The sequence below is a fragment of the Equus caballus genome, chromosome 23 (genome assembly GCF_041296265.1).
Source record: "Equus caballus isolate H_3958 breed thoroughbred chromosome 23, TB-T2T, whole genome shotgun sequence".
Lineage (NCBI taxonomy): Eukaryota > Metazoa > Chordata > Mammalia > Perissodactyla > Equidae > Equus > Equus caballus.
In genome coordinates this window covers 61,436,778-61,452,166 of record NC_091706.1, presented here as the reverse complement: position 1 = coordinate 61,452,166, position 15,389 = coordinate 61,436,778, and the positions used below count along the sequence as shown (strand labels likewise).

The following is a 15,389-nucleotide window of genomic DNA, read 5'->3' as shown; positions in this document are numbered from 1 at the left end:
TGCTTTATGAGAGCCCGTTTCTAAATATATAATCTCTATAATTACATAAGCTTAGCAAGAACTTTATATGTAACATGCTAACTCTCTAACAGAAATAGATGCTGTTTTGGTGCTTGAAGTCGCATTTATTCTCAATAAAAACTTTAGACCCTTGATTCTCTTGTTCCTGATTTTGTTAGGATTCTTCTCAGTTAGGAAACATTTGACAGCAGCGCCTTATATGACATGTGCACAGGAATCGTGAGTGATCTCGTGTTGAGAACTTCTTCCACATTGACTGTTTACATGGAGCTCCAGAATAACAAGGTGGGAATTGAGAGACTTCACCCATGCATGGATTTATTGTTTGTCCAATACAATTTATGTGCATCCATTGGGGACCTTGGGGTGAAGACACTTAGTTTTGATCCAGTTTTCTACTTTATCCTTCACTGCTTCTATCATATTTTTACTGGAATTTTCTCCTCTCTCATAATTGTTTCCTTTTTAAAATATCCTGCTACCACCCTTGGTCCAGGATCCCATCACATCATGGCTCTTTTACCAAATTAATTTCCCAGAAGCCGTTAATGGCTCCAGTTTTTCCAGTGAAGAGTAAAAAAGAAAGGATCATGCCTTTAGAAAGCTTCTTTTTTAGAGTAGGATAGAAGAAGTCACTTGAAAGGGAAAGACTTAAAAATCAAGAGGGAGAGGAAAATATTTTCCAAAGAAAAAAATTATATGCATGCACATATGCATGTATACATCCATAAAATACGCAAATCATAAGTGTCTAGCTCATGGAATTTTCATAGATTAAACACAACCATATCTCCAATACCTGGATCAAGATAGAATCACTAGTGTGCCTTTTGAAACCATGTCAAACTATATATATTTATGCAGAATATATTGTTTTGTTTCTGGTTCTTTCTGCTCAGCCTATGTTTGTTTGTGAGATTTGTCAATATTACTGTCTTAAGTTTTAGTTCATTTATTTTAATTTCTGGATAGTATTTTGTTGGACAAATATATCACACTTTATTTATCCAGTCTACTGGTGGGTATTTTTGGATTGTTTACAGTTTTTAGGTCTCAGTAATAGTCCTACTATGAATACTTGCTTTTTTGAGGGGAAAACATATATACCTGTTTCTATTGGGTATTTACTTGGAGGGAAATGTTTAGGTCATGAGGCACATTCAGTTGTAGAAATTTGCCAGTTTTCCAAAGTGGTTGTACCAGGAGCACATGAGAGTGTAAATTTCATCATGTCATAGATAACCTGAGGCATTTTCTACCTTTTTATGTTAGCCATTCTGGTGGATGTGTATTGGTATCTCACTATGTATTGGTATTTCATTGTGACTTTAATATTAATTTCCCTTATGAATAATGTATTTGATTACTTTTTCTCAAGTTTATTAACCATTTGGATATCCACTTGTATGAAGTGTCTGTGGTAGCAGTTGGCTTTTTCCTCTATTGAAGCATCTACTTTTTTACTGGGTTGTAAGAATTATTTATACATTATGAATATGAGTCATTGCAGGATATATATTGTCTCTTTCACCATGTGGCTTGTCTTCCCTAAAATGACAAATAGTCCATTGAAAAGTGGGGGAAATATTTGAACAGACATTTCTCTGAAGAAGGCACACAAATGGCCAATAAGCACTTGAGAGATTACCCAACATCAGTAAACACTGGGGAAATGAAAACCAAAAGAAAAACTAGATACCACTTCATACCCATTGGGAAGGTCATAAAAACAGAGAGATAATAACAGATGTTGCTGAGGATGCTGAGACATTGGAATGGTCATATATTGCTGGTGATGTTTATAATAGTGAACCTGCTTTGGAAAATAATTTTGCACTTCCACACAATGTTAAGCATAGAGTTACCCAATGATACAGCAATTCCGCTCCTAGGTATGTACCCAAGAGAACTGAGAGCATATATCCCACAAAAACTTGTCCATGAATGTTTAAAGCAGCATTATTCATAATAGTCAAAAAGTGGAAACAATCCAAATGTCCATCAAATGATAAATGATGAACTAAATGTGACACAGCTGTGCAATGGAATATCATTTGGCAATAAAAGTGAACAAAGTACTAGTACTTGCTAAAACATGGATGAACCTTGAAACATTTTGCTAACTGCAAGAAGCCAGTCATTAAAGACCACATTTGTATGAATTCATTTCTCTGAAATGTCCAGAATAGGCAAATTCACTGAAACAGAATTTAGATCAGTGGTTGCCAAGCACTTAGAAATAAGAGCACTGGAGGTGACTTCTAATGAATATGGGATGACTTTAGGGTTGATGAAAATGCCCTAAAATTATACAGTTGTAATGGTTTTACAACTCTGTGAATAAACTAAAAAACACTAAGTTGTACACTTTTAAAAGGTGATTTTTGTTTTTGGTTGAGTTGTGTGAGTTCTCTATATACTTTGGTGATCAACTCCTTGTCTGATAAATGATTTGCAAATATTTTCTCCCAGTTAGTGGGTTGTCTTTCCATTTTGTTCATGGTTTCTTATGCTTTGCAGAAGCTTTTTAGTCTGATGTAGTCCCATTTGTTAACTTTTTCTTTTGTTTCCCTTAGACGTGACTAAGACCAATATCGAAGAGTGTACTGCTTATGTTTTCTTCTGGGGTTTTTACAGTTTCAGTTCTTACATTCAAATCTTTAATTCATTTTGAGTCTATTTTTGTGTACGGTGCAAGATAATGGTCTACTTTCATTCTTTTGCATGTGGCTGTCCAATTTTCCCAACACCATTTATTGAAGAGACTTTCCTTTCTCCATTGTATTTTCTTGGCTCCTTTGTCAAAGATTAACTGTCCATAGATGTGCAGTTTTATTTCTGGGCTTTCAATTCTGATTCATTGATCTGTTTGTCTTTTTTTGTGCCAGTGCCACATGTACCCCTATGTTCATTGCAGTACTATTAACGATAGCCAGGGCATGGAAACGATCCAAGTGCCCATCAACTGATGACTGGATAAAGAAGATGTGGTATATATATACAAGGGAATACTACTCAGCCATAGAAAGACAAAATCATCCCATTTGCAACAACATGGTTGGATCTGGAGGGTATTATGCTAAGCAAAATAAGGCAGACTAAGAAAGACAAACACCATATGATTTCACTCATATGTGGAATATAAACAAACACATGGACAGAGAAAACAGTTCAGTGGTTACCAGGGGAAGGGGGGAGGGGGGTGAGCACAGGATGTGAAGGGGAGCACTTGCGTGGTGACAGGCAAGAAATATGTACACCTGAAATTTCACAATGATGTAAATTATTATGAACTCAACTCAATAAAAAAATTAATTAAAAAATTTTTGAAAAGGTGAATTTTATGATGTGTGTTATATCTCAATAAACCTGTTTTAAAAAAATAACTGGAAACAACCTAAATACCGTCAATGAGAAAATGAATAATCATCATGATATAACAAAATAATCGAATATTTAAATGATGAATATGTTAAAGTCATGTATACTAACAGCAATGGCTTTCAAAAACATAATGTTGAGTGGAGAAGTCCAGTTAAAAACACATGGGAATGATAAACACTAAATTTAGGCTAGTGATTTTATTTTCAGGGTTTAGTGGAAGAGATCAAGACATGGTACACAGGAATCTTCACCAGAGTTAGTGATGTTTTTAATTCTTAAAATTATTGTGGCTACATGGGATTTCATTGTATTTTTATTTACAGCTCTTCTTACTTAAATATTTTATAATCAAGAAAGATTAGTGATATCAAAGTACAGGAGATTTAATGGTAAGAATTAAAATCAATTAAATTCAGGGTGATATGTAAAATTATGTTCTTTTTGATTCATTAAGTAAAGCAATTTTCTACACATAAATAATAGAGGTCGATTAACTTTGAGAGCAAAAAATCTGTAGCTTCATTAACATGAGTATTCAAGTTGAAGACAGCACCTTGCCTAGGACTTTTAAACGTGTCCAGTTGTCTTAGACTTTCATTGCTGGCACATCAGCCAGGAAGTCATAAGGCACATAATAGTACCACTTTTCCAGACAATTGCCCATGATAATTCTGTCCCTGCTCCAGCTCAGTGATTCTCCACCCTGGCTGGCTGCACACTTGAATCATCTGGAGAGACTTTTTAAAATGTGCCACCGAAGCCCCACCTGCAGATCTTTTGACTTAGTTCTTTCTGGAGGGGGCCTAGGCATCGGCTGCTTTTGAAAGCACACCAGGTTGTTCTATTACGAGACCAGTTTTGAGAGCCATTGCTCTCGACTTTGTGCTCCCTACCCATTTCCTGTGCTCTCTGATCTCTTTTTTTCCAAATCCAACTCTTTCTCTCTCTTTTCGGGTCATTGATATTGATGGGTTTTTGGGTTCCCTCCGGCATGGACCAGGTTGCTTTTTCTTGTGTCTACATGATCACTTGACTTCAGCCTGGCCCACAGCTCCGTGAGAGGGATGCTTCCCACACCTTGTTTTCCCGAGATAACCCCCAGTGCTCACTCCACCTGGGGAGCAGTTTGCCTATTTGCTGATGAATTTCCATGTTGACGAGCAACAAATATCAAATATGCCATTAAAATTAGTGTGGATATAAAGTAAGGATTGGAGTTTTATTGAAAGACTATAGAAGGATTAAGGAAGATGACATTTCTTCACTACCACACAGCCGGGCAGTGGTCCTGCTAATCTGACAGTCGTTCTGATGACAGACACTCTGAGACATGCTCTCTTAGCCTGGTATTTACTGCTCTGTGTGTCAGGCAACCTTCAAAGTGTTTTCAAGCTTTTGGATGCCGTTTCCCTTTTCACTGGGTAGCTAGGCTGTGCGACCAAGGGTAAAAGTTAGAGAAGCGTAACCCGGGGAAGATGATTCGAGGTTGCTGAGAATAGACAATACGCACACCAGGCTCAAGTGGTGCAACATTTACTCACAGCAAGAGGAGAGGAAAAATGCACGAGATCCAGCCACTTGCAATGCATTGGTCCCCCCATGGCCAGCTGATGCTCTCTGCAGCCGGCTGGGACAATCCAGCTGCACACGTCCCACCTGGTGCTGCAGTAGGAGCATGATGAGCCTTCCCCCATAGGGCCTGAAATACAGGGAGCTGGGGGTGTGCCTGAGGGTCACGGTTGCACAAGCAGAACAAAAGAGTATACATCAAGCCCCAAACAGGGAAAGATATTCTCTCGCAAAGCAACAAGCCCAGCGCAGGCTGTGAAGGCTCTTTATCTCCCAATAAGGAAATGCTCCTGGTCTGTATCAGCTGTGGATGGGATGGCAAGATCACATAATACCAAGAATGGCAACTCCCGTGAACAGAAGTCCTCACGGAGAGGACAGGGCGTGAAAGCTGCCAGGGCGCTTGAGATTTCCCAGAGAAGACAACAAAACTTGACACGGCTGTTGGGGACATCCAAGATTGTGAACTATTTTAGGAATAACGAAATTATATTACAACCACCTATTAATTAACTTGATGGTTCTGGGAGAGTGAAAGAATAAGACTTTAAAATATAATTATATACAAATCAGTTTAGCATTAAATATAGGATATAACTTAATAAAGAGACTGAGAATAAGTTGCGTGTCTTTCTGTTTATCTGAAACATTGTCGTTATTGGCAGTTTTCTCTACATCGAATTTTCAGTAAGACCTTGGAGGGCAAATGTCAATAATTTAGTGATATAATTTTAATCACTTTCCAGTAATGCCTTTTACAAGTACAGATAAATTAATTAGGATCAAATATTATCCATTTTGAAATGTCAACCAAACCACAATATAGATTTTTGATTCTAGAGTTCCTGGAAGGAGTTCTTCGATAACTATCATTCAAGTAATTTTAAAACATCATTATACAAAGGCAAAATATCTTTTTGGACAACCTTACTAATTTCTGATTGATTTTTAGTATTGAAAACACATATTTTCACCTCTAGTCTTTCTACGGTTGCTTATAACGTCCCCAGGCCTTGGATAAAAGAAATTTCTATTTTGTTTATACTTCTAATTCTCTACATGGTTTCAGCACTTGATTGAGAATGAGGAGAAATGTGGAATTTCAGCAAACCACACTAATTTCGGCTCTGTCATTTAGCCTTCTGGCTTTGGATATATTTCTTAGCCCCTTTAACTGTATGCGCAATACGTGGGAGTAATAATGTCTAAATCAAAGATGTGTTTTGAGGAGTAAATCATATGTTCCTAAACCTAGTATGGTGCTTAATCCAGAATAGACTTTAGTAAGGGTGACTCTTCTAAGATTTGCCTGCTTTCTTCTTCCCCTTTGCGTATAGTCTCCACTGTCAGCTCTATTGATGATCCCCAGGAAGCCTCACACTTAATGCTCCTTTAATCTTTGTTTGCATAAATCTTTAAATTCATAGTCAATGCCAGGACATTGGACTATTTCTTCCTAAGATTATTTTCTTCAATTAAAAATCACAAAAGTCAATAACCCATGCATTCAACTCCTCTAGAAGCAGGAGAGCAGTTTACTAGAACATCTGATTAGTAAGTTCTCCTGGGAATAATCTTGGCCACACTCAGCTTCCTGACCTTTCCATATGAAATGGAGAACCTCAACGGTATCCACCACAAACCCACACCAGATTTTCTGCTTAACTTATTTGAATAATGTTCTCTTCTGTGTCATTTCCTCTTTTAACATTCTCTGTGTTTGCTGAAACATTCTTGTCTCTGAACCTATTTGTAACTTTTCCATGTCAGAGAAAAAGGGAGAATCTTTTAAAAAATCTATACTGCCAGTCTTTCCAGTGGTAAATCTCTATTTGATGGCAACATAATAAAAACTTTCATAATCATCACCTTTTATTCCCACAACAATCCTGCAAAACAGGTATCGTTATTTCTATTTTAAATGTGATGAGTGTGAGATTGAGAGAAATCATCACTGACTACACAACTAACAACTAAAAGAGCTGTCTTTCATTATAATTCTGGATCATGTCAAAACCCACACTGTCAACTTTATAACATGAGGTTCATCAATCCAACTACCATCCCACAAGTATGCTTTGAGACAGAACTTCTTAGGCTAAATTCAGTAAGATTTTATCAGCCCTCTCCCCTTAATCCTTCATTGGCTGGCAAAATTGATCAAGTCATTTCACAAAACTCACTTGAATAGTGGCGCATCAGCCTCGACTTTGATGTTTCCATTATTGCAATTCCTAGTCTTCTCCTAGGAACTGCAATGCCTTCCAATGCCCCTTCCCCATTCTCTTTTCTTTAGGACTTTATTCTGGAGACTCTGTTTGCATGTAGAGTATCAACTCTTAGACCAAGTTAATGACTCTCAAGTCAAGACTTCAAGCCCTACCTCTCCCCCAAACACAGCACTCCATAGCTGTGATAGGCTGATAATGGCCCCCAAAACGTCCAAGTCTTAATCCTCAGAACCTGGGAATATGTTACCTGATAGGGCAGAATAATTTTTCAGATGCGATTAAGTTAAAGATCCTGAGATGACAAGAGTATCCTGGACTATGCAGGTGGGCCCATTGTAATCTCAAGGGTTACAGAAGGATCAGAGTGAGAAGTGGTAGGAGATGTAACAACAGAAGCAGTACGTTGGAGTGAGACAAGGGAGGGAAGTGAGCCAAGGAATGGTGCAGATGACCTCTAGAAGCTGAAAACATGGACACAGATTGTCTTCTTAGAGCCTCCGGAAGGAACCAGCCTTGCCAACACCTTGACTTCAGCTCAGTGAGAATGATGTTGGACTTCTGACTTCCAGACTGTAAGATAATAAATTTATTAAGACATTAAGTTTGTGGATTTATGTTACAGCAGCAATCAGAAACTAATATAACCCCTATTTCTGAAGAGAATTTCCTGGGTGAAAATTAATAGGTCTAAAACGGAACTTCTGTCTCTGAAACCAAACGTTATATTCAATTCTTTCTTACCTCAAGAATCAAATAGTTGCCCAAGTTTTACTGACTTTTTCTTCATCGTGTCCCTTTCTTTCCTCTCTGACCTCATTTCCCTGGTTCGGCACCAATCAGCTTATGCCTGAATCACTGCTGTACAGAAGTCTCATTTGATCCCTTTTCACCAAGGTTTCTCTACCTCAATCTGTTCAAGGAAACTTACATCAACCTTCTGTAGGGTCCACATCCCTCCCCTTTACAATTTTCAAAGCTTACGTATCACTTACCAAGTAAATTACAGATTCTGTCAGTGGCTATTCAAGGATCTCTCCATTTTCCAGTACACGTTTACATATTCTCCATTCTCCAAAAGAAAAATTCTCCCTCTTCTGTTTCAAGGCATTTAACATTTTATATCATATTTGTGTTAAATAATACTATGAATTACTGTTTTAAGTATAAAATTAACATACATATTAAATTGTATTGTAAGATTGTGAAAAAGGCAAATGAAGCCTCTGCTTAATAGTCTTGGATTTCCTATGCCTTATTTTATAGCATGTTAAATGGAATAGTATTGAATAATATTGGTCGATCCAAAGAATAATCTAAATTAAGGATAAAGTATGGCTATTTAATAAGTATTGGCACAATTAACTCATTATTTTTTCTTGAGAGAAAACCAAGACAATGAGGCTTATCCAGAAAAGGGGAGAAGTTTTTGAAATATTTTTCAACAATAAGAAATTATGTGTAACTAAACCAAAATGAACGTATAAAGTTAAGTAGACAAATTTTCAGTATGAGCAGTATTGTGTTTCATTTATTAGTTTATTTATAAATATTATATATATATACATATATATATATACACCATACCAGGGACTGTGCTAAGTACTGTGGAATCAAAAAAATAAGTAAATAAAGTCTCCAAAGAAGCTTATAGTCCAGTAATTGAGATTCTTGGTTTCAACACTTAAAGTCGTCTAAACTAAACTGAGCCTCAATTAAAATGATCAATGGTATCTCCTTTCTGTTGTACTACACACACGCACACAAACACCCATGCACATATACACACACACATTTATATTTGTCAAAATGTGGCATATACACATCATTTTCCTCAGATCCAAGTTGTCCATAATATTTTAGTGCTAAAACTGAGATATTTTATTTATTTTTATTTTGAGGTAGATTAGCCCTGAGCTAACTGCTGCCAATCCTCCTCTTTTTGCTGAGGAAGATTGGCCCTGAGCTAACATCCGTGCCCATGTTCCTCTACTTTATACATGGGATGCCTACCAAGCAAATATATATATATATATATATATATATATATATATATATATATAAATTCTAAATTAAATAAAGCCAAATAGGACATAAATATGGAGTCATAGAGTCACTTTGTCCGTGATAAAACAGAAGTTACCTCCCTGAAGCGTCAACCAGAATCACGTCATTCCCTCCTGCGATTCGCGTTGTGGAATACGTATCACTGGTTATCTCTGGAGTCAACATCTCGGTTTCCTTTAAACTCTCCTTCTAGGATACGCTTTCAAGTCATGGCATCACCTTTGCCTTTACCCCTCTTAGAGTATGGTGTTCAGAGGTGGATGTAACTCTTCAGGCTCCTGTAGCACCAGGGTAACTTAGGACCATAAAGGCTGGAGAATGAAGTTCCACTGACATTACTCGGCTAGTATCTATGTCTAAGACTACTTGAACCTTCCAATTCCTGATCCTGGTATATTTCATTTTTTAGCTCTTCTTTGATTTCTTTCATCAATGTTTTGTAGTTTCAAGCATAGATGTTGTACATATTTTGTAGATTTACAACTTTAGTATTTTTTAGTGATTGAAAAATATGTTGAACCTTTAACTTGTGTCTTTTTATTGCTAGTATATTGAATCACAATTGATTTGTATTGTGTGCCTTTTATTTCCTTTTTTTGACTTACTGCACTGGCTGGAACTTCTATTACTATTTTGAATAAAAATGTGAGACTGGACACCCCTGCCTTGTTCCTGGTCTTAGGGGAAACTATTTATTGTTTCATCATTAAGTGTAATGTCAGTGATAGGTTTTTTGTAGATACTGTTTATCGAATTGGGGACAGTCTCCTCTATTCCTATTTTTCTGAGAGTCTCTGTCATGAAATGTGATTGAATATCATCAAATGGTTTTTACTTTGTTTATTTTTTCTGCGTCAGGACACATAAGTCTTTTTATATATTGTAGAATATTATTTGCTAATATTTTGTTAAGGGCACTTGCATCAACCCTAACGAGAATTGTTGGTCTATAGTCTTTTCCTTTTGTACTGTCATCATCTTGTTTTGGTCTTAGAGGAATACTAGCTTCATGAAATTGGTCAAGAAATATGCCTTCCTATTTTGTTTTCTGAAAGAGACCTTGTAGAATTTACGTAATTTCTTAAGTGTTTGGTAGAATTCTCCCGTGAAAACTTCGGGATTGGAAATTTATTTGGGGGCAATTTTTTTTTATAATTATAAATTAACTTTCTTAATGGCTATAGGACTCTTCAGATTATGTTTTATACTGGGTGAGTTGTGATAGTCTGTGTTTTGGGGGAAGTAGCTCATTTGATCTAGGTTGTCAAATGTATGCATGTACAGGTTTGGTAGCATGTCCTTATTATCCTTTTTAGTATTTTCAGAATCTGTAGTGATATCCACTATTTATCTTCTGATGTTGGTAATTTGAATCTTTTCTCTTTTCTATTTGTCATTCTTGACAAATATTTGTTCATTTTATTGATCTTTTCAAAGTACCAGCTCTTTATTTCATTGATTTTTCTTTATTGCTGATTTGAATTCTTTCCTCCTTTGTGACATGTGAAGTTACATGTAAATTTCACTCTCCACGCTGCTATAGCTTTGTCCCACAAATGTTTATGTGTTTTATATTCATTTTCATTTGGTTCAATGAAATTTTTATTTCCCTGAGACTTCCTCTTTGACACTTGGATTATTTAGAAGTGTGTTTTTTAGTTTCCAAGTGTTTCAATGATTGATTTCTATTTTGACTTCATTGTGGTCAAAGAACATGCTCTATATACTTTCAATTCTTTGAAATTTGCTGAGGTTTATTTTATGTCCCATCATGTGGTGCATCTTCGTACGTATATCTCGGGCACTTGAAATGAATGCGAATGCTGTTCTTCTGTAGAGTGTTCCTTAAATGTCAATTAAATCTGTTGACTGACAGTGTTGTTCAGTTATTCTGTATCCTTGTAGGTTTAATCTCTAGTTGTTCTATCAGTTTTTAAGAGAAGTGTATTGAGTTCTCCAACTATAGCTGTGGATTTGTCTATATTTCTCTTCAGCTCTTTCAGTTCTGTTTCAGAGTTTGACACAGTATTATTTGATATGTACACATTTAGGATTCTATGTTTATTGGTAGATTGTCCCTTTTCAACCATTATATAATGTCCATCCATGTCTTTGCTAATGTTCTTTGTTTTTAAATCATCTTTATTTTACATCAATAGACATACTTTTACTTTCTTTGGATTAATATTTGCATGGTATACATTTTCTGTCTTTTTACTTTCAACCCACTTATATTGTTATATTTGAAATGAGGTTCTTATAGCCAGCATGTAGTTGGGTTGTGTTTTTCAATCCACTCTGCCAATCTCTATTTTTGGTATATTCAGAAAATTTATACTATTGCGACATTAGGGCATAAGTCTGTCATTTTACTTTTTGTTCCATTTCTTCTTTCTGTTGTACACTTTCCAGTTTTTTTTCTCCTGCTTTCCTGTAGGTTTCTTGAACAATTTTAGAATTGTATTTGATTTATCTCTGGTGTTTTTCATCGTGTCTATGTATACAGCATTTTTATTGGTTTCTGTACGTAGTTTATTACATAGACATAACTTATCACAGTCTACTCGGTTATCACAACCAATTTGAGCGAAGACTAGAAATCTTACTTCCCTTTATGTTCCTCTGCTCTTTCCATTTACAATATAATTTTCTTAAATTTTACTCTCTCTATATTTAAAATCACATCAGACAGCATTATAGTTTTTACTTCAACCATCAAACACAATTTAGAAAACTCAAGAGGAAGAGGCTTGCCTATTCTATTTATCCATAGTATTCTCACCAAGTTATTTTGTCTTTCCTGACATCCCAAGATTACTTTTATTGTTTCCTCTGTTTGCAGAACTCTTTTAGCCTTTCTTTGAGGGCAGGCATGACGTTGACAGCATCTCTTAGTCTGAGAATATCTTAAGTTCTCAATTACCATGAATGATGTTTTTGCTGACTATAAGATCCTGGAATGTGTGTGTGTGATCCAAGCCTGAGAAGCTGGAAAGCTGCTGATGGTGTAGTTCTTGTCCAAAGGCCAGCAGGCTCGAGACCCAGGAAGAGAGAATGTTTTAGTTCAAGTCTGAAGGCAGGAAAAAAACAATGTCCTAGTTCAAAACCAGTCAGGTTGGAGAAATTCTCTCTTATTTTGGGGAAGGTCAGCCTTTTTGTTCTGTTCAGGCTGTCAACTGGTTGGATAGGGCCCACTCACGCTAGAGAGGATGACCTGCTTTACACAGTTTACCAACTTAAACGTTAATTTCAGACAAAAACACCCCCTCAGGAACACCCAGAATTATATGTGACCAAATATCTGAGTACCCTGTGGCTCAGTCAAACTGACACAGAAACTTAACCATCACAACAACAATGAAGGATAAACGATAACAATTCATTCAAAGAAACATTCAACATCTATTAGGATTGATGGCTATGAATACAAGGTGAACACAAGGACATGTGATATCTAAAGAGTACTAATTATTCTAAAAGGTAAAATGGCAGGACCTATGTTTAATACTAGATGGTATACGCCCGTGAATGAGATTTAAAAACAATGCATTGAAGTGACAAGAATTGAGATTATGTAGTAAGGTTTTTAGTTATTTTATTTTTATAACAAAATATGATTATATTGATTTTATAATAAAATATTAATCATAATAAAATATCAGTATTTTTTTTTTTTAAGGATTGGCACCTGGGCTAACAACTGTTGCCATTCTTTTTTTTTTTTTTTCTTTTCTGCTTTATCTCCCCAAACCCCCCTGCACACAATTGTATATCTTAGTTGCAGGTCCTTCTAGTTGTGGGAAGTGGGACGCCGCCTCAACATGGCCTGACCAGTGGTGCCATGTCCGCACCCAGGATCCGAACCCTGGGCCACTGCAGCAGAGCGCGCGAACTTGACCACTGGCCATGGAGCCGGCCCCCAAAATATCAGTATCTTTTAAAGTGATTTTATTTTCACAAATTGATTGAAAAAGTTTTCGAAATGCGGTCATAGAGAAAGAAGGCAGTGCCATCAATCTCATCACATATTCAAGGTTATAGTTAATATTTTGGTCTATTTCTATGTTGTAAAGCAATACAGAACATCGTTCTAAGTAAGTAAGTAAATATTGATTGAATGCCAGCTTGGTTGCCTGGCTCTGTTTTATGTGATAGGTGTGTAGCAGAAAGCTACAGTGACAATAACAACAACAAAGCTTCCCTCCTTTGTGAAGCTTACATTCTAATGATCATCTTTAATGTTCAAATATGTACTTGGCTTCATTTAAAAAAACGTATCACACGAATTTCCATGTTATGACACAATTTTATAAGGGTGATTTCAATACATGCATTCCATTCCCTAAGATGGATACGTGGAAGAATTTTTTAAAACTGTTTGTCTATTACCCAGTACTGGATTTTACACAAGTCTTCAATAATAAAAATATTATTATAAATAAGTTGTATATTTGTCCATGATGTTATTTTATTCTAGATTTGTGTTTTATTCAACCGTAAGATGTTACCAGAAGTTGAATTACTGAGACTAAATGAACATATATTTTGAGGATCTGGATATAGTTTGATAGGTTGCTTATTCAAATGTCCCTGTTCAGGATTCTAATAGCAACACGTGAGTGTGCCCACCTCACCTTACACTGGTCTGGACTGAGTGTTATAGAATTATTCTTCAATTACTGCAGTTAAAAACTGCCACCCAGTGCTTTCTTTCTCTCTCTTTCTCTTTCTCTTTTTTCATTTTTTTTTTTCTGTATTAAGATCATCCTGTCTCCTGTTAATACCGGCTCCACACAATGTTGACAAAAGGGAAGTTATATTGTAGAAAAGAAACCATGTTGTGACTTTCAATGATGTCTGACTAACTGGCCCAGACAGGCTCTGTAGATTTTTGTGGCCCCTCCTAGCTGCTTTAAGATGATAACTTTGTTCTTCTGAGTTTCTTAGGAATGTGATGACCCCCGGGCAGAGAGCCTATGCTGATAGCTGTCTTCAATGACCACTGAAAGATCAGGGTATAGGGCATTGCTCCCGTCTTTGATGCATATCCAGCAGAAGAACGGATTATCAGGAACTGGGATCTGACATCTGTTCCCACTCAGAGATCAGATGGAGGCCCCACACAGAGATGAGACACCTCCCACTCCTGGAGACCAGCCCCAGTATATAACTGGCTTATAGTCTTTGTTCTATAAGATGGTTCTTTCAGACATTAGTTGGTCATCTTCCCACTTGCTAACAAGCTGTAATAAAAACCATTTCTCTCCACCACCTTGCCTCCTAACTATTGACATGTCTTGCAGTGAGCAGACGACCTGCCTTGGGTGCTAACACTACTGTTTTTGCTTTCTTCATTTAAAATTATCTGTTTATAAATTTTCTTTGTCTAATTAGCTATTGAAGTCTTCTTATTATAAATTGTAAGCTCTATGTACATAAAATGTTAATTGTGCACATTTTTTCAATGTGTTATATTCTTTCAATTATGACTACGTCCTGACACAGGAGTTACTACTCTTGTTATTGTTGTTACCGTATGACTCACAGCACGAGTGGTGTTTTCATGTCATCAAGTTTGATAATCTTCCAGTGTGCTGATTTCTAACCTGGAGAGTCATATTTTCTGTGATAATTTGCTGAATATTCTCAGCTTTACAAAATTTATTGTATTCACATTAAATCTGGAATCACTGTCAGTGTTAGCATGAGGTAAGAATCTGAGAAGATTTTTCCCTTTCAAATTCTAACTAATTCTCCCAGCACTTTTAATTTACTAATTTTGGTTAACTCATTGATTAATATGGTCTTTTATCATTGCAAAATTATTATCCAGTATAGGGAGAACCCTTTTTAAGCAGACATAATCCATATTTTAGTATTGCTTATATTTCAGCTGAATATTTTTCCTCTGAATATTTCATTCTCATTGATCATAGAGCGATAAGTGAGTAAAGGATGACTATCCAACCAGTCAGATGAATGAACGAGCCCTGACGCTTAGAGTAGGGGAGGCAGAGCACTTTAATCACCGTGCATCCATCTCTTCGATGTAGAAAAAAGACAATTATGAAACATTTAAAAGGCAAGATGTAATCAAGCACATGTGACGGCTGAACTCAA

The 15,389-nt window shown here is 36.3% G+C and overlaps 1 long non-coding RNA gene across 2 annotated transcripts in view; it reads right to left on the bottom strand.

Moving 5' to 3' along the window:
* The window catches only part of LOC138920413 (uncharacterized), an 81,950-nt gene extending 76,831 nt beyond the window's left edge, over positions 1–5,119 (bottom strand). For both annotated transcript variants that reach the window (XR_011431560.1, XR_011431561.1), the window contains exon 1: positions 4,947–5,119. This is a non-coding gene — a long non-coding RNA (uncharacterized lncRNA). The remainder of the gene's footprint in view (positions 1–4,946) is intronic.
* Positions 5,120–15,389: the final 10,270 nt, after the last annotated feature.